Source organism: Argopecten irradians, chromosome 9, assembly GCF_041381155.1.
Source record: "Argopecten irradians isolate NY chromosome 9, Ai_NY, whole genome shotgun sequence".
Classification (NCBI taxonomy): Eukaryota; Metazoa; Mollusca; class Bivalvia; order Pectinida; family Pectinidae; genus Argopecten; species Argopecten irradians.
The window spans coordinates 33,486,146-33,506,064 of record NC_091142.1 but is presented as its reverse complement, the minus strand read 5'-3'; the positions used below and the strand labels follow the sequence as shown (position 1 = coordinate 33,506,064).

Below are 19,919 nucleotides of genomic sequence, written 5' to 3'. Positions count from 1 at the left end.
TGCAATTTGGACCTAATTTTAAAAAAAATAATAGAAATTTTATGAATGAAAATGTAATGTATTGGTGATAGGAGATTATATTTACCTACTATGTTTCTTTTTTTTTTTTTTTTGAGGATTAAATTTTCTCGTCTTCAATATTGTCATTCTAAATATGAAAGTATCCTCCCTGTCGATATTATAAAGCCTATATATATATACATTATGGATATTTCTTTACATGTAACGAGGAGACAAAATTATTCTTTTGCAAAAAAATGGTTGAATAAAATATGTATTTTGCAGCAAGTTTTTTAATAAGAAAAGCCTTTGGAATAAAAACAAATGTGGTTTTATGATGTAATATACATGTATATTTTGATATTAAGTATTTTGTTTGTTCACTTAATATAAATATAGGTTGAAACTTCTACCTAAAGCAATCTCAAATGGAAATCTAGTATACCCAGTTGGTGATCAAGTTTTGACTGTGATTGCCAAAAGGTTTTCTGAGTAATATGTGTTGTTTGTTGGCAGCGAACATCACCGATTGGAAGTTATGGTTATGTAACGTTGAAAGCAACAATTCGGAGAAGGAATCATTGTCGAAAATTGGTACTATTGACAGAACGGCTGGTACTGATGATAGCACCCCTTCCTCCCTTACATTGGTACTATTGACAGAAGGGCTGGTACTGATGATAGCACCCCTTCCTCCCTTACATTGGTACTATTGACAGAACGGCTGGTACTGATGATAGCACCCCTTCCTCCCTTACATTGGTACTATTGACAGAACGGCTGGTACTGATGATAGCACCCCTTCCTCCCTTACATTGGTACTATTGACAGAACGGCTGGTACTGATGATAGCACCCCTTCCTCCCTTACATTGGTACTATTGACAGAACGGCTGGTACTGATGATAGCACCCCTTCCTCCCTTACATTGGTACTATTGACAGAACGACTGGTACTGATGATAGCACCCCTTCCTCCCTTACATTGGTACTATTGACAGAACGACTGGTACTGATGATAGCACCCCTTCCTCCCTTACATTGGTACTATTGACAGAACGACTGGTACTGATGATAGCACCCCTTCCTCCCTTACATTGGTACTATTGACAGAACGGCTGGTACTGATGATAGCACCCCTTCCTCCCTTACATTGGTACTATTGACAGAACGGCTGGTACTGATGATAGCACCCCTTCCTCCCTTACATTGGTACTATTGACAGAACGGCTGGTACTGATGATAGCACCCCTTCCTCCCTTACATTGGTACTATTGACAGAACGGCTGGTACTGATGATAGCACCCCTTCCTCCCTTACATTGGTACTATTGACAGAACGGCTGGTACTGATGATGGCACCCCTTCCTCCCTTACATTGGTACTATTGACAGAACGGCTGTACTGATGTACTTCCCTGATAGCACCCCTTCCCCTCCCCTTACATTGGTACTATTGACAGAACGGCTGGTACTGATGATAGCACCCCTTCCTCCCTTACATTGGTACTATTGACAGAACGGCTGGTACTGATGATAGCACCCCTTCCTCCCTTACATTGGTACTATTGACAGAACGGCTGGTACTGATGATAGCACCCCTTCCTCCCTTACATTGGTACTATTGACAGAACGGCTGGTACTGATGATGGCACCCCTTCCTCCCTTACATTGGTACTATTGACAGAACGGCTGGTACTGATGATAGCACCCCTTCCTCCCTTACATTGGTACTATTGACAGAACAGAACGGCTGGTACTGATGATAGCACCCCTTCCTCCCTTACATTGGTACTATTGACAGAACGGCTGGTACTGATGATAGCACCCCTTCCTCCCTTACATTGGTACTATTGACAGAACGGCTGGTACTGGTACTGATGATGCACCCCTTCCTCCCTTACATTGGTACTATTGACAGAACGGCTGGTACTGATGATGGCACCCCTTCCTCCCTTACATTGGTACTATTGACAGAACGGCTGGTACTGATGATAGCACCCCTTCCTCCCTTACATTGGTACTATTGACAGAACGGCTGGTACTGATGATGATAGCACCCCTTCCTCCCTTACATTGGTACTATTGACAGAACGGCTGGTACTGATGATAGCACCCCTTCCTCTACTACTACATTGGTACTATTGACAGAACGACTGGTACTGATGATAGCACCCCTTCCTCCCTTACATTGGTACTATTGACAGAACGGCTGGTACTGATGATAGCACCCCTTCCTCCCTTACATTGGTACTATTGACAGAACGGCTGGTACTGATGATAGCACCCCTTCCTCCCTTACATTGGTACTATTGACAGAACGGCTGGTACTGATGATAGCACCCCTTCCTCCCTTACATTGGTACTATTGACAGAACGGCTGGTACTGATGATAGCACCCCTTCCTCCCTTACATTGGTACTATTGACAGAAGGGCTGGTACTGATGATAGCACCCCTTCCTCACTTACATTGGTACTATTGACAGAACGGCTGGTACTGATGATAGCACCCCTTCCTCCCTTACATTGGTACTATTGACAGAAGGGCTGGTACTGATGATAGCACCCCTTCCTCCCTTACATTGGTACTATTGACAGAACGGCTGGTACTGATGATGGCACCCCTTCCTCCCTTACATTGGTACTATTGACAGAAGGGCTGGTACTGATGATAGCACCCCTTCCTCCCTTACATTGGTACTATTGACAGAACGGCTGGTACTGATGATAGCACCCCTTCCTCCCTTACATTGGTACTATTGACAGAACGGCTGGTACTGATGATAGCACCCCTTCCTCCCTTACATTGGTACTATTGACAGAACGGCTGGTACTGATGATAGCACCCCTTAAGCTTCCTCCCTTACATTGGTACTATTGACAGAACGACTGGTACTGATGATAGCACCCCTTCCTCACTTACATTGGTACTATTGACAGAACGGCTGGTACTGATGATAGCACCCCTTCCTCCCTTACATTGGTACTATTGACAGAAGGGCTGGTACTGATGATAGCACCCCTTCCTCCCTTACATTGGTACTATTGACAGAAGGGCTGTTCAGGTAATACATTGGTACTATTGACAGAAGGGCTGGTACTGATGATAGCACCCCTTCCTCCCTTACATTGGTACTATTGACAGAACGGCTGGTACTGATGATAGCACCCCTTCCTCCCTTACATTGGTACTATTGACAGAACGGCTGGTACTGATGATAGCACCCCTTCCTCCCTTACATTGGTACTATTGACAGAACGGCTGGTACTGATGATAGCACCCCTTCCTCCCTTACATTGGTACTATTGACAGAAGGGCTGGTACTGATGATAGCACCCCTTCCTCCCTTACATTGGTACTATTGACAGAACGGCTGGTACTGATGATGACTCCCTTCATCTATTACAGGTACTATGACCTAGGACTGTACTGATGATGATGCACCCCTTCCTCCCTTACATTGGTACTATTGACAGAACGGCTGGTACTGATGATAGCACCCCTTCCTCCCTTACATTGGTACTATTGACAGAACGGCTGGTACTGATGATAGCACCCCTTCCTCCCTTACATTGGTACTATTGACAGAACGGCTGGTACTGATGATGGCACCCCTTCCTCCCTTACATTGGTACTATTGACAGAACGGCTGGTACTGATGATAGCATCTCCTTACATTGATATTGACAGAGCTGTATGCACCCCTTCCTCCCTTACATTGTACTATTGGTACTATTGGTACTAGACAGAACGGCTGGTACTGATGATAGCACCCCTTCCTCCCTTACATTGGTACTATTGACAGAACGGCTGGTACTGATGATAGCACCCCTTCCTCCCTTACATTGGTACTATTGACAGAACGGCTGGTACTGATGATAGCACCCCCTCCTCCCTTACATTGGTACTATTGAACAGAACGGCTGGTACTGATGATAGCACCCCTTCCTCCCTTACATTGGTACTATTGACAGAAGGGCTGGTACTGATGATAGCACCCCTTCCTCCCTTACATTGGTACTATTGACAGAACGGCTGGTACTGATGATAGCACCCCTTCCTCCCTTACATTGGTACTATTGACAGAACGACTGGTACTGATGATAGCACCCCTTCCTCCCTTACATTGGTACTATTGACAGAAGGGCTGGTACTGATGATAGCACCCCTTCCTCCCTTACATTGGTACTATTGACAGAACGGCTGGTACTGATGATAGCACCCCTTCCTCCCTTACATTGGTACTATTGACAGAAGGGCTGGTACTGATGATAGCACCCCTTCCTCACTTACATTGGTACTATTGACAGAACGGCTGGTACTGATGATAGCACCCCTTCCTCCCTTACATTGGTACTATTGACAGAACGGCTGGTACTGATGATAGCACCCCTTCCTCCCTTACATTGGTACTATTGACAGAACGGCTGGTACTGATGATAGCACCCCTTCCTCCCTTACATTGGTACTATTGAGACAGAACGGCTGGTACTGATGATAGCACCCCTTCCTCCCTTACATTGGTACTATTGACAGAACGTCTGGTACTGATGATAGCACCCCTTCCTCCCTTACATTGGTACTATTGACAGAACGGCTGGTACTGATGATAGCACCCCTTCCTCCCTTACATTGGTACTATTGACAGAAGGGCTGGTACTGATGATGGCACCCCTTCCTCACTTACATTGGTACTATTGACAGAACGGCTGGTACTGATGATAGCACCCCTTCCTCCCTTACATTGGTACTATTGACAGAACGGCTGGTACTGATGATGACCCCTTCCTCCCTTACATTGGTACTATTGACAGAACGGCTGGTACTGATGATAGCACCCCTTCCTCACTTACATTGGTACTATTGACAGAACGGCTGGTACTGATGATAGCACCCCTTCCTCACTTACATTGGTACTATTGACAGAAGGGCTGGTACTGATGATAGCACCCCTTCCTCCCTTACATTGGTACTATTGACAGAAGGGCTGGTACTGATGATAGCACCCCTTCATCCCTTACATTGGTACATATAACGTAGATTCAGGTAATTAGCACGGCTGTAAACGTGTGACATGTGCGTTTAACATCAGATGGGTACGATGACATGGGTGCGCGGTGCATGGTCTCCTCAGTTGTCAGAATTTAGTTCACAGAACTGTATGCATGTTCCAGTTTAGGTGAACCAGGAATTAGCGGTCAAATCAAGAAATTGGGGGGTCAGTCATCTCTGCCATATTGGAGTGCCGAGAGCCATAAAGGTATAAAACATAAGTTACAGCTTATACATTTGAAATTGGTAACATTAAGGGGAGACAATTACATGGTATTACATAATGTCTAGTTTGGGGTGTGGTATTTAGACCTGCCAGGTATCATTGGTGGGAGGGGGGGGGGGGGGGTGTGGTGGTGGGGGGTGGCGGGGGGAGTCATCTCAGGTAAGCTAATTTAACTAATTGTACTGATTAATTGTAATATTAGGGCTAATTAGTTTATTAAAAGTATGCATTTTATGTTATAATGATGTAAAATACCATTTTGTGAATATTTTTTTCCTTTAATGAAACATATTAATGGTGTTTCAGGGTCATTCAAGATTTCCGGAAATATGTGTTGGTTGCACAGATTCCAGTCATGGACAAAGACATGCATCTTTTGTGCTCATTACAGGTTTGATCTTTGTTTAATTTGTTTATTTTAAACAGAAAGGCTCTGGAACCATGTTCCTGGTAAATTTGAATATGTAAAAGGTTTGGTATATCTGGTTTTCTTCCAAAATCTTGACATTTTCTATATTATAGGGGTACCTGATTATGTAATGGATTATCTCCCCTTGGCTGGGGACTTTTCCTATTTTTTCATTATATTCAGAAAGTTTAATCATGTAACTAATAATTAACTTAAACAACATTAATACTATTTCAATATTTAATACATAATTTGCAATTAATCAACACAGTGTGTAAGTTCAACATTTCATGTTTTCAGAATTACTCCGCGGGTGACTGTCCGAAGGTGAAGCCCTGTCCTGGACAAACCACTTGACCGATTAAGTTCATATTACAGATTTGACATACAGCCGAAATACACTTTACATCATAGGTGAGTATTAGAATTTTAATTTCTGCTATAGGGAACAACCAACTAAATAAAAAAAGACCTTCGAAATGGCCCCTGTGTATACAAGATTGAGCCCAGGATAGAAAACAAGGTAAGTCGCCAAGTTTTAGAATAATATGTGTCACTGTGACTATGCATGCAGTTTATTTAGAATTGGCCAGTATGTTAATGGTACATATAACGTAGATTCAGGTAATTAGCACGGCTGTAAACGTGTGACATGTGCGTTTAACATCAGATGGGTACGATGACATGGGTGCGCGCGGTGCATGGTCTCCTCAGTTGTCAGAATTTAGTTCACAGAACTGTATGCATGTTCCAGTTTAGGTGAACCAGGAATTAGCGGTCAAATCAAGAAATTGGGGGGTCAGTCATCTCTGCCATATTGGAGTGCCGAGAGCCATAAAGGTATAAAACATAAGTTACAGCTTATACATTTGAAATTGGTAACATTAAGGGGAGACAATTACATTGTATTACATAATGTCTAGTTTGGGGTGTGGTATTTAGACCTGCCAGGTATCATTGGTGGGAGGGGGGGGGGGGTGTGGGGGGGGGGGGGGGGGGGGGGGGAGTCATCTCAGGTAAGCTAATTTAACTAATTGTACTGATTAATTGTAATATTAGGGCTAATTAGTTTATTAAAAGTATGCATTTTATGTTATAATGATGAAAAAAACCATTTTGTGAATATTTTTTTCCTTTAATGAAACATATTAATGGTGTTTCAGGGTCATTCAAGATTTCCGGAAATATGTGTTGGTTGCACAGATTCCAGTCATGGACAAAGACATGCATCTTTTGTGCTCATTACAGGTTTGATCTTTGTTTAATTTGTTTATTTTAAACAGAAAGGCTCTGGAACCATGTTCCTGGTAAATTTGAATATGTAAAAGGTTTGGTATATCTGGTTTTCTTCCAAAATCTTGACATTTTCTATATTATAGGGGTACCTGATTATGTAATGGATTATCTCCCCTTGGCTGGGGACTTTTCCTATTTTTTCATTATATTCAGAAAGTTTAATGATGTAACTAATAATTAACTTAAACAACATTAATACTATTTCAATATTTAATACATAATTTGCAATTAATCAACACAGTGTGTAAGTTCAACATTTCATGTTTTCAGAATTACTCCGCGGGTGACTGTCCGAAGGTGAAGCCCTGTCCTGGACAAACCACTTGACCGATTAAATTCATATTACAGATTTGACACACAGCCGAAATACACTTTACATCATAGGTGAGTATTAAAATTTTAATTTCTGCTATAGGGATCAACCAACTAAATAAAAAAAGACCTTCGAAATGGCCCCTGTGTATACAAGATTGAGCCCAGGATAGAATTTTAACCCGGCCGCTGATTGGCTGGCTAATTATGAATTTCAAAAGTAAAAATGTTTTTTGACAGGTAATTATTCCTAGATAACCATAATATCAATTTGGAAATTCATATTGAGATTTAGGTTCAAAATATCAATTTTGATAATGAATAGGTAAAAACATTAGAATTTCCGGATATTTTAGTGCAAAATGCGCCTGATTTCAATAAAGCTACCCTGGTTGGAGTTTGAGCAGAAGGACCCAAACTTTTTTTTCTATCTAGTGTTATATGAGAACCTAGACTTTAATTATAGAACACAATACCTAACTAATATTTCTTTGTTTTAATAATACAGTACAAAACTTTAACAAAGTTTAACACTGCATGTAGTCTATGTAAAATCATTTAGTTGGTTGCTCTCTATAGCGAACGCAACCGGAAGTATAAGAGTCAGTCACTGGAGCCGAGTGAGTCCATGGATACAAAGGTAAGTCGCCAAGTTTTAGAATAATATGTGTCACTGTGACTATGCATGCAGTTTATTTAGAATTGGCCAGTATGTTAATGGTACATATAACGTAGATTCAGGTAATTAGCACGGCTGTAAACGTGTGACATGTGCGTTTAACATCAGATGGGTACGATGACATGGGTGCGCGGTGCATGGTCTCCTCAGTTGTCAGAATTTAGTTCACAGAACTGTATGCATGTTCCAGTTTAGGTGAACCAGGAATTAGCGGTCAAATCAAGAAATTGGGGGGGTCAGTCATCTCTGCCATATTGGAGTGCCGAGAGCCATAAAGGTATAATATAAAACATAAGTTACAGCTTATACATTTGAAATTGGTAACATTAAGGGGAGACAATTACATTGTATTACATAATGTCTAGTTTGGGGTGTGGTATTTAGACCTGCCAGGTATCATTGGTGGGAGGGGGGGGGGGTGTGGTGGTGGGGGGTGGCGGGGGGAGTCATCTCAGGTAAGCTAATTTAACTAATTGTACTGATTAATTGTAATATTAGGGCTAATTAGTTTATTAAAAGTATGCATTTTATGTTATAATGATGTAAAATACCATTTTGTGAATATTTTTTTCCTTTAATGAAACATATTAATGGTGTTTCAGGGTCATTCAAGATTTCCGGAAATATGTGTTGGTTGCACAGATTCCAGTCATGGACAAAGACATGCATCTTTTGTGCTCATTACAGGTTTGATCTTTGTTTAATTTGTTTATTTTAAACAGAAAGGCTCTGGAACCATGTTCCTGGTAAATTTGAATATGTAAAAGGTTTGGTATATCTGGTTTTCTTCCAAAATCTTGACATTTTCTATATTATAGGGGTACCTGATTATGTAATGGATTATCTCCCCTTGGCTGGGGACTTTTCCTATTTTTCATTATATTCAGAAAGTTTAATCATGTAACTAATAATTAACTTAAACAACATTAATACTATTTCAATATTTAATACATAATTTGCAATTAATCAACACAGTGTGTAAGTTCAACATTTCATGTTTTCAGAATTACTCCGCGGGTGACTGTCCGAAGGTGAAGCCCTGTCCTGGACAAACCACTTGACCGATTAAGTTCATATTACAGATTTGACATACAGCCGAAATACACTTTACATCATAGGTGAGTATTAGAATTTTAATTTCTGCTATAGCGAACGCAACCGGAAGTATAAGAGTCAGTCACTGGAGCCGAGTGAGTCCATGGATACAAAGGTAAGTCGCCAAGTTTTAGAATAATATGTGTCACTGTGACTATGCATGCAGTTTATTTAGAATTGGCCAGTATGTTAATGGTACATATAACGTAGATTCAGGTAATTAGCACGGCTGTAAACGTGTGACATGTGCGTTTAACATCAGATGGGTACGATGACATGGGTGCGCGGTGCATGGTCTCCTCAGTTGTCAGAATTTAGTTCACAGAACTGTATGCATGTTCCAGTTTAGGTGAACCAGGAATTAGCGGTCAAATCAAGAAATTGGGGGGTCAGTCATCTCTGCCATATTGGAGTGCCGAGAGCCATAAAGGTATAAAACATAAGTTACAGCTTATACATTTGAAATTGGTAACATTAAGGGGAGACAATTACATTGTATTACATAATGTCTAGTTTGGGGTGTGGTATTTAGACCTGCCAGGTATCATTGGTGGGAGGGGGGGGGGGGGGGGTGGTGGTGGTGGGGGGCGGGGGGAGTCATCTCAGGTAAGCTAATTTAACTAATTGTACTGATTAATTGTAATATTAGGGCTAATTAGTTTATTAAAAGTATGCATTTTATGTTATAATGATGTAAAAATACCATTTTGTGAATATATTTTTTTCCTTTAATGAAACATATTAATGGTGTTTCAGGGTCATTCAAGATTTCCGGAAATATGTGTTGGTTGCACAGATTCCAGTCATGGACAAAGACATGCATCTTTTGTGCTCATTACAGGTTTGATCTTTGTTTAATTTGTTTATTTTAAACAGAAAGGCTCTGGAACCATGTTCCTGGTAAATTTGAATATGTAAAAGGTTTGGTATATCTGGTTTTCTTCCAAAATCTTGACATTTTCTATATTATAGGGGTACCTGATTATGTAATGGATTATCTCCCCTTGGCTGGGGACTTTTCCTATTTTTTCATTATATTCATTATATTCAGAAAGTTTAATGATGTAACTAATAATTAACTTAAACAACATTAATACTATTTCAATATTTAATACATAATTTGCAATTAATCAACACAGTGTGTAAGTTCAACATTTCATGTTTTCAGAATTACTCCGCGGGTGACTGTCCGAAGGTGAAGCCCTGTCCTGGACAAACCACTTGACCGATTAAGTTCATATTACAGATTTGACATACAGCCGAAATACACTTTACATCATAGGTGAGTATTAGAATTTTAATTTCTGCTATAGGGATCAACCAACTAAATAAAAAAAGACCTTCGAAATGGCCCCTGTGTATACAAGATTGAGCCCAGGATAGAATTTTAACCCGGCCGCTGATTGGCTGGCTAATTATGAATTTCAAAAGTAAAAATGTTTTCTGACAGGTAATTATTCCGGAAGTATAAGAGTCAGTCACTGGAGCCGAGTGAGTCCATGGATACAAAGGTAAGTCGCCAAGTTTTAGAATAATATGTGTCACTGTGACTATGCATGCAGTTTATTTAGAATTGGCCAGTAAGTTAATGGTACATATAACGTAGATTCAGGTAATTAGCACGGCTGTAAACGTGTGACATGTGCGTTTAACATCAGATGGGTACGATCTCATGGGTGCGCGGTGCATGGTCTCCTCAGTTGTCAGAATTTAGTTCACAGAACTGTATGCATGTTCCAGTTTAGGTGAACCAGGAATTAGCGGTCAAATCAAGAAATTGGGGGGTCAGTCATCTCTGCCATATTGGAGTGCCGAGAGCCATAAAGGTATAAAACATAAGTTACAGCTTATACATTTGAAATTGGTAACATTAAGGGGAGACAATTACATTGTATTACATAATGTCTAGTTTGGGGTGTGGTATTTAGACCTGCCAGGTATCATTGGTGGGAGGGGGGGGGGGGGGTGTGGTGGTGGGGGGTGGCGGGGGGAGTCATCTCAGGTAAGCTAATTTAACTAATTGTACTGATTAATTGTAATATTAGGGCTAATTAGTTTATTAAAAGTATGCATTTTATGTTATAATGATGTAAAATACCATTTTGTGAATATTTTTTTCCTTTAATGAAACATATTAATGGTGTTTCAGGGTCATTCAAGATTTCCGGAAATATGTGTTGGTTGCACAGATTCCAGTCATGGACAAAGACATGCATCTTTTGTGCTCATTACAGGTTTGATCTTTGTTTAATTTGTTTATTTTAAACAGAAAGGCTCTGGAACCATGTTCCTGGTAAATTTGAATATGTAAAAGGTTTGGTATATCTGGTTTTCTTCCAAAATCTTGACATTTTCTATATTATAGGGGTACCTGATTATGTAATGGATTATCTCCCCTTGGCTGGGGACTTTTCCTATTTTTTCATTATATTCAGAAAGTTTAATGATGTAACTAATAATTAACTTAAACAACATTAATACTATTTCAATATTTAATACATAATTTGCAATTAATCAACACAGTGTGTAAGTTCAACATTTCATGTTTTCAGAATTACTCCGCGGGTGACTGTCCGAAGGTGAAGCCCTGTCCTGGACAAACCACTTGACCGATTAAGTTAATATTACAGATTTGACATACAGCCGAAATACACTTTACATCATAGGTGAGTATTAGAATTTTAATTTCTGCTATAGGGATCAACCAACTAAATAAAAAAAGACCTTCGAAATGGCCCCTGTGTATACAAGATTGAGCCCAGGATAGAATTTTAACCCGGCCGCTGATTGGCTGGCTAATTATGAATTTCAAAAGTAAAAATGTTTTCTGACAGGTAATTATTCCTAGATAACCATAATATCAATTTGGAAATTCATATTGAGATTTAGGTTCAAAATATCAATTTTGATAATGAATAGGTAAAAAACATTAGAATTTCCGGATATTTTAGTGCAAAATGCGCCTGATTTCAATAAAGCTACCCTGGTTGGAGTTTGAGCAGAAGGACCCAAACTTTTTTTTCTATCTAGTGTTATATGAGAACCTAGACTTTAATTATAGAACACAATACCTAACTAATATTTCTTTGTTTTAATAATACAGTACAAAACTTTAACAAAGTTTAACACTGTGGTCTATGTAAAATCATTTAGTTGGTTGCTCTCTATAGCGAACGCAACCGGAAGTATAAGAGTCAGTCACTGGAGCCGAGTGAGTCCATGGATACAAAGGTAAGTCGCCAAGTTTTAGAATAATATGTGTCACTGTGACTATGCATGCAGTTTATTTAGAATTGGCCAGTAAGTTAATGGTACATATAACGTAGATTCAGGTAATTAGCACGGCTGTAAACGTGTGACATGTGCGTTTAACATCAGATGGGTACGATCACATGGGTGCGCGGTGCATGGTCTCCTCAGTTGTCAGAATTTAGTTCACAGAACTGTATGCATGTTCCAGTTTAGGTGAACCAGGAATTAGCGGTCAAATCAAGAAATTGGGGGTCAGTCATCTCTGCCATATTGGAGTGCCGAGAGCCATAAAGGTATAATATAAAACATAAGTTACAGCTTATACATTTGAAATTGGTAACATTAAGGGGAGACAATTACATTGTATTACATAATGTCTAGTTTGGGGTGTGGTATTTAGACCTGCCAGGTATCATTGGTGGGAGGGGGGGGGGTGGGGTGTGGTGGTGGGGGTGTCATCTCAGGTAAGCTAATTTAACTAATTGTACTGATTAATTGTAATATTAGGGCTAATTAGTTTATTAAAAGTATGCATTTTATGTTATAATGATGAAAAATACCATTTTGTGAATATTTTTTTCCTTTAATGAAACATATTAATGGTGTTTCAGGGTCATTCAAGATTTCCGGAAATATGTGTTGGTTGCACAGATTCCAGTCATGGACAAAGACATGCATCTTTTGTGCTCATTACAGGTTTGATCTTTGTTTAATTTGTTTATTTTAAACAGAAAGGCTCTGGAACCATGTTCCTGGTAAATTTGAATGTGTAAAAGGTTTGGTATATCTGGTTTTCTTCCAAAATCTTGACATTTTCTATATTATAGGGGTACCTGATTATGTAATGGATTATCTCCCCTTGGCTGGGGACTTTTCCTATTTTTTCATTATATTCAGAAAGTTTAATCATGTAACTAATAATTAACTTAAACAACATTAATACTATTTCAATATTTAATACATAATTTGCAATTAATCAACACAGTGTGTAAGTTCAACATTTCATGTTTTCAGAATTACTCCGCGGGTGACTGTCCGAAGGTGAAGCCCTGTCCTGGACAAACCACTTGACCGATTAAGTTAATATTACAGATTTGACATACAGCCGAAATACACTTTACATCATAGGTGAGTATTAGATTTTTAATTTCTGCTATAGGGATCAACCAACTAAATAAAAAAAAGACCTTCGAAATGGCCCCTGTGTATACAAGATTGAGCCCAGGATAGAATTTTAACCCGGCCGCTGATTGGCTGGCTAATTATGAATTTCAAAAGTAAAAATGTTTTCTGACAGGTAATTATTCCTAGATAACCATAATATCAATTTGGAAATTCATATTGAGATTTAGGTTCAAAATATCAATTTTGATAATGAATAGGTAAAAACATTAGAATTTCCGGATATTTTAGTGCAAAATGCGCCTGATTTCAATAAAGCTACCCTGGTTGGAGTTTGAGCAGAAGGACCCAAACTTTTTTTTCTATCTAGTGTTATATGAGAACCTAGACTTTAATTATAGAACACAATACCTAACTAATATTTCTTTGTTTTAATAATACAGTACAAAACTTTAACAAAGTTTAACACTGTGGTCTATGTAAAATCATTTAGTTGGTTGCTCTCTATAGCGAACGCAACCGGAAGTATAAGAGTCAGTCACTGGAGCCGAGTGAGTCCATGGATACAAAGGTAAGTCGCCAAGTTTTAGAATAATATGTGTCACTGTGACTATGCATGCAGTTTATTTAGAATTGGCCAGTATGTTAATGGTACATATAACGTAGATTCAGGTAATTAGCACGGCTGTAAACGTGTGACATGTGCGTTTAACATCAGATGGGTACGATGACATGGGTGCGCGGTGCATGGTCTCCTCAGTTGTCAGAATTTAGTTCACAGAACTGTATGCATGTTCCAGTTTAGGTGAACCAGGAATTAGCGGTCAAATCAAGAAATTGGGGGGTCAGTCATCTCTGCCATATTGGAGTGCCGAGAGCCATAAAGGTATAAAACATAAGTTACAGCTTATACATTTGAAATTGGTAACATTAAGGGGAGACAATTACATTGTATTACATAATGTCTAGTTTGGGGTGTGGTATTTAGACCTGCCAGGTATCATTGGTGGGAGGGGGGGGGGGGGGGGGGGTGGGGTGGGGGGGGGGGAGTCATCTCAGGTAAGCTAATTTAACTAATTGTACTGATTAATTGTAATATTAGGGCTAATTAGTTTATTAAAAGTATGCATTTTATGTTATAATGATGAAAAATACCATTTTGTGAATATTTTTTCCTTTAATGAAACATATTAATGGTGTTTCAGGGTCATTCAAGATTTCCGGAAATATGTGTTGGTTGCACAGATTCCAGTCATGGACAAAGACATGCATCTTTTGTGCTCATTACAGGTTTGATCTTTGTTTAATTTGTTTATTTTAAACAGAAAGGCTCTGGAACCATGTTCCTGGTAAATTTGAATATGTAAAAGGTTTGGTATATCTGGTTTTCTTCCAAAATCTTGACATTTTCTATATTATAGGGGTACCTGATTATGTAATGGATTATCTCCCCTTGGCTGGGGACTTTTCCTATTTTTTTCATTATATTCAGAAAGTTTAATGATGTAACTAATAATTAACTTAAACAACATTAATACTATTTCAATATTTAATACATAATTTGCAATTAATCAACACAGTGTGTAAGTTCAACATTTCATGTTTTCAGAATTACTCCGCGGGTGACTGTCCGAAGGTGAAGCCCTGTCCTGGACAAACCACTTGACCGATTAAATTCATATTACAGATTTGACACACAGCCGAAATACACTTTACATCATAGGTGAGTATTAGATTTTTAATTTCTGCTATAGGGATCAACCAACTAAATAAAAAAAGACCTTCGAAATGGCCCCTGTGTATACAAGATTGAGCCCAGGATAGAATTTTAACCCGGCCGCTGATTGGCTGGCTAATTATGAATTTCAAAAGTAAAAATGTTTTCTGACAGGTAATTATTCCTAGATAACCATAATATCAATTTGGAAATTCATATTGAGATTTAGGTTCAAAATATCAATTTTGATAATGAATAGGTAAAAACATTAGAATTTCCGGATATTTTAGTGCAAAATGCGCCTGATTTCAATAAAGCTACCCTGGTTGGAGTTTGAGCAGAAGGACCCAAACTTTTTTTTCTATCTAGTGTTATATGAGAACCTAGACTTTAATTATAGAACACAATACCTAACTAATATTTCTTTGTTTTAATAATACAGTACAAAACTTTAACAAAGTTTAACACTGTGGTCTATGTAAAATCATTTAGTTGGTTGCTCTCTATAGCGAACGCAACCGGAAGTATAAGAGTCAGTCACTGGAGCCGAGTGAGTCCATGGATACAAAGGTAAGTCGCCAAGTTTTAGAATAATATGTGTCACTGTGACTATGCATGCAGTTTATTTAGAATTGGCCAGTATGTTAATGGTACATATAACGTAGATTCAGGTAATTAGCACGGCTGTAAACGTGTGACATGTGCGTTTAACATCAGATGGGTACGATGACATGGGTGCGCGGTGCATGGTCTCCTCAGTTGTCAGAATTTAGTTCACAGAACTGTATGCATGTTCCAGTTTAGGTGAACCAGGAATTAGCGGTCAAATCAAGAAATTGGGGGGTCAGTCATCTCTGCCATATTGGAGTGCCGAGAGCCATAAAGGTATAAAACATAAGTTACAGCTTATACATTTGAAATTGGTAACATTAAGGGGAGACAATTACATTGTATTACATAATGTCTAGTTTGGGGTGTGGTATTTAGACCTGCCAGGTATCATTGGTGGGAGGGGGGGGGGGGTGTGGTGGTGGTGGGTGGCGGGGGGAGTCATCTCAGGTAAGCTAATTTAACTAATTGTACTGATTAATTGTAATATTAGGGCTAATTAGTTTATTAAAAGTATGCATTTTATGTTATAATGATGAAAAATACCATTTTGTGAATATTTTTTCCTTTAATGAAACATATTAATGGTGTTTCAGGGTCATTCAAGATTTCCGGAAATATGTGTTGGTTGCACAGATTCCAGTCATGGACAAAGACATGCATCTTTTGTGCTCATTACAGGTTTGATCTTTGTTTAATTTGTTTATTTTAAACAGAAAGGCTCTGGAACCATGTTCCTGGTAAATTTGAATATGTAAAAGGTTTGGTATATCTGGTTTTCTTCCAAAATCTTGACATTTTCTATATTATAGGGGTACCTGATTATGTAATGGATTATCTCCCCTTGGCTGGGGACTTTTCCTATTTTTCATTATATTCAGAAAGTTTAATCATGTAACTAATAATTAACTTAAACAACATTAATACTATTTCAATATTTAATACATAATTTGCAATTAATCAACACAGTGTGTAAGTTCAACATTTCATGTTTTCAGAATTACTCCGCGGGTGACTGTCCGAAGGTGAAGCCCTGTCCTGGACAAACCACTTGACCGATTAAGTTAATATTACAGATTTGACATACAGCCGAAATACACTTTACATCATAGGTGAGTATTAGATTTTTAATTTCTGCTATAGGGATCAACCAACTAAATAAAAAAAGACCTTCGAAATGGCCCCTGTGTATACAAGATTGAGCCCAGGATAGAATTTTAACCCGGCCGCTGATTGGCTGGCTAATTATGAATTTCAAAAGTAAAAATGTTTTCTGACAGGTAATTATTCCTAGATAACCATAATATCAATTTGGAAATTCATATTGAGATTTAGGTTCAAAATATCAATTTTGATAATGAATAGGTAAAAACATTAGAATTTCCGGATATTTTAGTGCAAAATGCGCCTGATTTCAATAAAGCTACCCTGGTTGGAGTTTGAGCAGAAGGACCCAAACTTTTTTTTCTATCTAGTGTTATATGAGAACCTAGACTTTAATTATAGAACACAATACCTAACTAATATTCCTTTGTTTTAATAATACAGTACAAAACTTTAACAAAGTTTAACACTGTGGTCTATGTAAAATCATTTAGTTGGTTGCTCTCTATAGCGAACGCAACCGGAAGTATAAGAGTCAGTCACTGGAGCCGAGTGAGTCCATGGATACAAAGGTAAGTCGCCAAGTTTTAGAATAATATGTGTCACTGTGACTATGCATGCAGTTTATTTAGAATTGGCCAGTAAGTTAATGGTACATATAACGTAGATTCAGGTAATTAGCACGGCTGTAAACGTGTGACATGTGCGTTTAACACCAGATGGGTACGATCTCATGGGTGCGCGATGCATGGTCTCCTCAGTTGTCAGAATTTAGTTCACAGAACTGTATGCATGTTCCAGTTTAGGTGAACCAGGAATTAGCGGTCAAATCAAGAAATTGGGGGGTCAGTCATCTCTGCCATATTGGAGTGCCGAGAGCCATAAAGGTAAAAACATAAGTTACAGCTTATACATTTGAAATTGGTAACATTAAGGGGAGACAATTACATTGTATTACATAATGTCTAGTTTGGGGTGTGGTATTTAGACCTGCCAGGTATCATTGGTGGGAGGGGGGGGGGGGGGGGTGGGGGGGTGGGGGGGGGGGGGAGTCATCTCAGGTAAGCTAATTTAACTAATTGTACTGATTAATTGTAATATTAGGGCTAATTAGTTTATTAAAAGTATGCATTTTATGTTATAATGATGTAAAATACCATTTTGTGAATATTTTTTTCCTTTAATGAAACATATTAATGGTGTTTCAATTTTAGTCATTCAAGATTTCCGGAAATATGTGTTGGTTGCACAGATTCCAGTCATGGACAAAGACATGCATCTTTTGTGCTCATTACAGGTTTGATCTTTGTTTAATTTGTTTATTTTAAACAGAAAGGCTCTGGAACCATGTTCCTGGTAAATTTGAATATGTAAAAGGTTTGGTATATCTGGTTTTCTTCCAAAATCTTGACATTTTCTATATTATAGGGGTACCTGATTATGTAATGGATTATCTCCCCTTGGCTGGGGACTTTTCCTATTTTTTCATTATATTCAGAAAGTTTAATGATGTAACTAATAATTAACTTAAACAACATTAATACTATTTCAATATTTAATACATAATTTGCAATTAATCAACACAGTGTGTAAGTTCAACATTTCATGTTTTCAGAATTACTCCGCGGGTGACTGTCCGAAGGTGAAGCCCTGTCCTGGACAAACCACTTGACCGATTAAATTCATATTACAGATTTGACACACAGCCGAAATACACTTTACATCATAGGTGAGTATTAGAATTTTAATTTCTGCTATAGGGATCAACCAACTAAATAAAAAAAGACCTTCGAAATGGCCCCTGTGTATACAAGATTGAGCCCAGGATAGAATTTTAACCCGGCCGCTGATTGGCTGGCTAATTATGAATTTCAAAAGTAAAAATGTTTTCTGACAGGTAATTATTCCTAGATAACCATAATATCAATTTGGAAATTCATATTGAGATTTAGGTTCAAAATATCAATTTTGATAATGAATAGGTAAAAACATTAGAATTTCCGGATATTTTAGTGCAAAATGCGCCTGATTTCAATAAAGCTACCCTGGTTGGAGTTTGAGCAGAAGGACCCAAACTTTTTTTTCTATCTAGTGTTATATGAGAACCTAGACTTTAATTATAGAACACAATACCTAACTAATATTTCTTTGTTTTAATAATACAGTACAAAACTTTAACAAAGTTTAACACTGTGGTCTATGTAAAATCATTTAGTTGGTTGCTCTCTATAGCGAACGCAACCGGAAGTATAAGAGTCAGTCACTGGAGCCGAGTGAGTCCATGGATACAAAGGTAAGTCGCCAAGTTTTAGAATAATATGTGTCACTGTGACTATGCATGCAGTTTATTTAGAATTGGCCAGTATGTTAATGGTACATATAACGTAGATTCAGGTAATTAGCACGGCTGTAAACGTGTGACATGTGCGTTTAACATCAGATGGGTACGATGACATGGGTGCGCGGTGCATGGTCTCCTCAGTTGTCAGAATTTAGTTCACAGAACTGTATGCATGTTCCAGTTTAGGTGAACCAGGAATTAGCGGTCAAATCAAGAAATTGGGGGGTCAGTCATCTCTGCCATATTGGAGTGCCGAGAGCCATAAAGGTATAAAACATAAGTTACAGCTTATACATTTGAAATTGGTAACATTAAGGGGAGACAATTACATTGTATTACATAATGTCTAGTTTGGGGTGTGGTATTTAGACCTGCCAGGTATCATTGGTGGGAGGGGGGGGGGGGTGTGGTGGTGGGGGGTGGCGGGGGGAGTCATCTCAGGTAAGCTAATTTAACTAATTGTACTGATTAATTGTAATATTAGGGCTAATTAGTTTATTAAAAGTATGCATTTTATGTTATAATGATGTAAAATACCATTTTGTGAATATTTTTTTCCTTTAATGAAACATATTAATGGTGTTTCAGGGTCATTCAAGATTTCCGGAAATATGTGTTGGTTGCACAGATTCCAGTCATGGACAAAGACATGCATCTTTTGTGCTCATTACAGGTTTGATCTTTGTTTAATTTGTTTATTTTAAACA

General features: G+C 38.4%; 1 protein-coding gene and 1 long non-coding RNA gene across 8 annotated transcripts in view; one reads left to right on the top strand and one right to left on the bottom strand.

Moving 5' to 3' along the window:
* LOC138332125 (lactose-binding lectin l-2-like) overlaps positions 1-19,919 on the bottom strand; it is a 387,766-nt gene that overhangs the window by 312,484 nt on the left and 55,363 nt on the right. The window lies entirely within an intron of this gene.
* The window catches only part of LOC138332118 (uncharacterized), a 67,503-nt gene that overhangs the window by 45,529 nt on the left and 2,055 nt on the right, over positions 1-19,919 (top strand). Inside the window, exons 3-21 of the long non-coding RNA XR_011209772.1 lie at positions 5,583-5,667; positions 5,986-6,099; positions 6,849-6,933; positions 7,252-7,365; positions 7,856-7,933; positions 8,575-8,659; positions 8,977-9,090; positions 9,824-9,908; positions 10,236-10,349; positions 11,217-11,301; positions 11,620-12,298; positions 12,931-13,015; positions 13,334-13,447; positions 14,647-14,731; positions 15,051-15,164; positions 15,651-15,728; positions 16,364-16,448; positions 16,766-16,879; positions 19,801-19,885. This is a non-coding gene — a long non-coding RNA (uncharacterized lncRNA). The remainder of the gene's footprint in view (positions 1-5,582; positions 5,668-5,985; positions 6,100-6,848; positions 6,934-7,251; positions 7,366-7,855; positions 7,934-8,574; positions 8,660-8,976; positions 9,091-9,823; positions 9,909-10,235; positions 10,350-11,216; positions 11,302-11,619; positions 12,299-12,930; positions 13,016-13,333; positions 13,448-14,646; positions 14,732-15,050; positions 15,165-15,650; positions 15,729-16,363; positions 16,449-16,765; positions 16,880-19,800; positions 19,886-19,919) is intronic.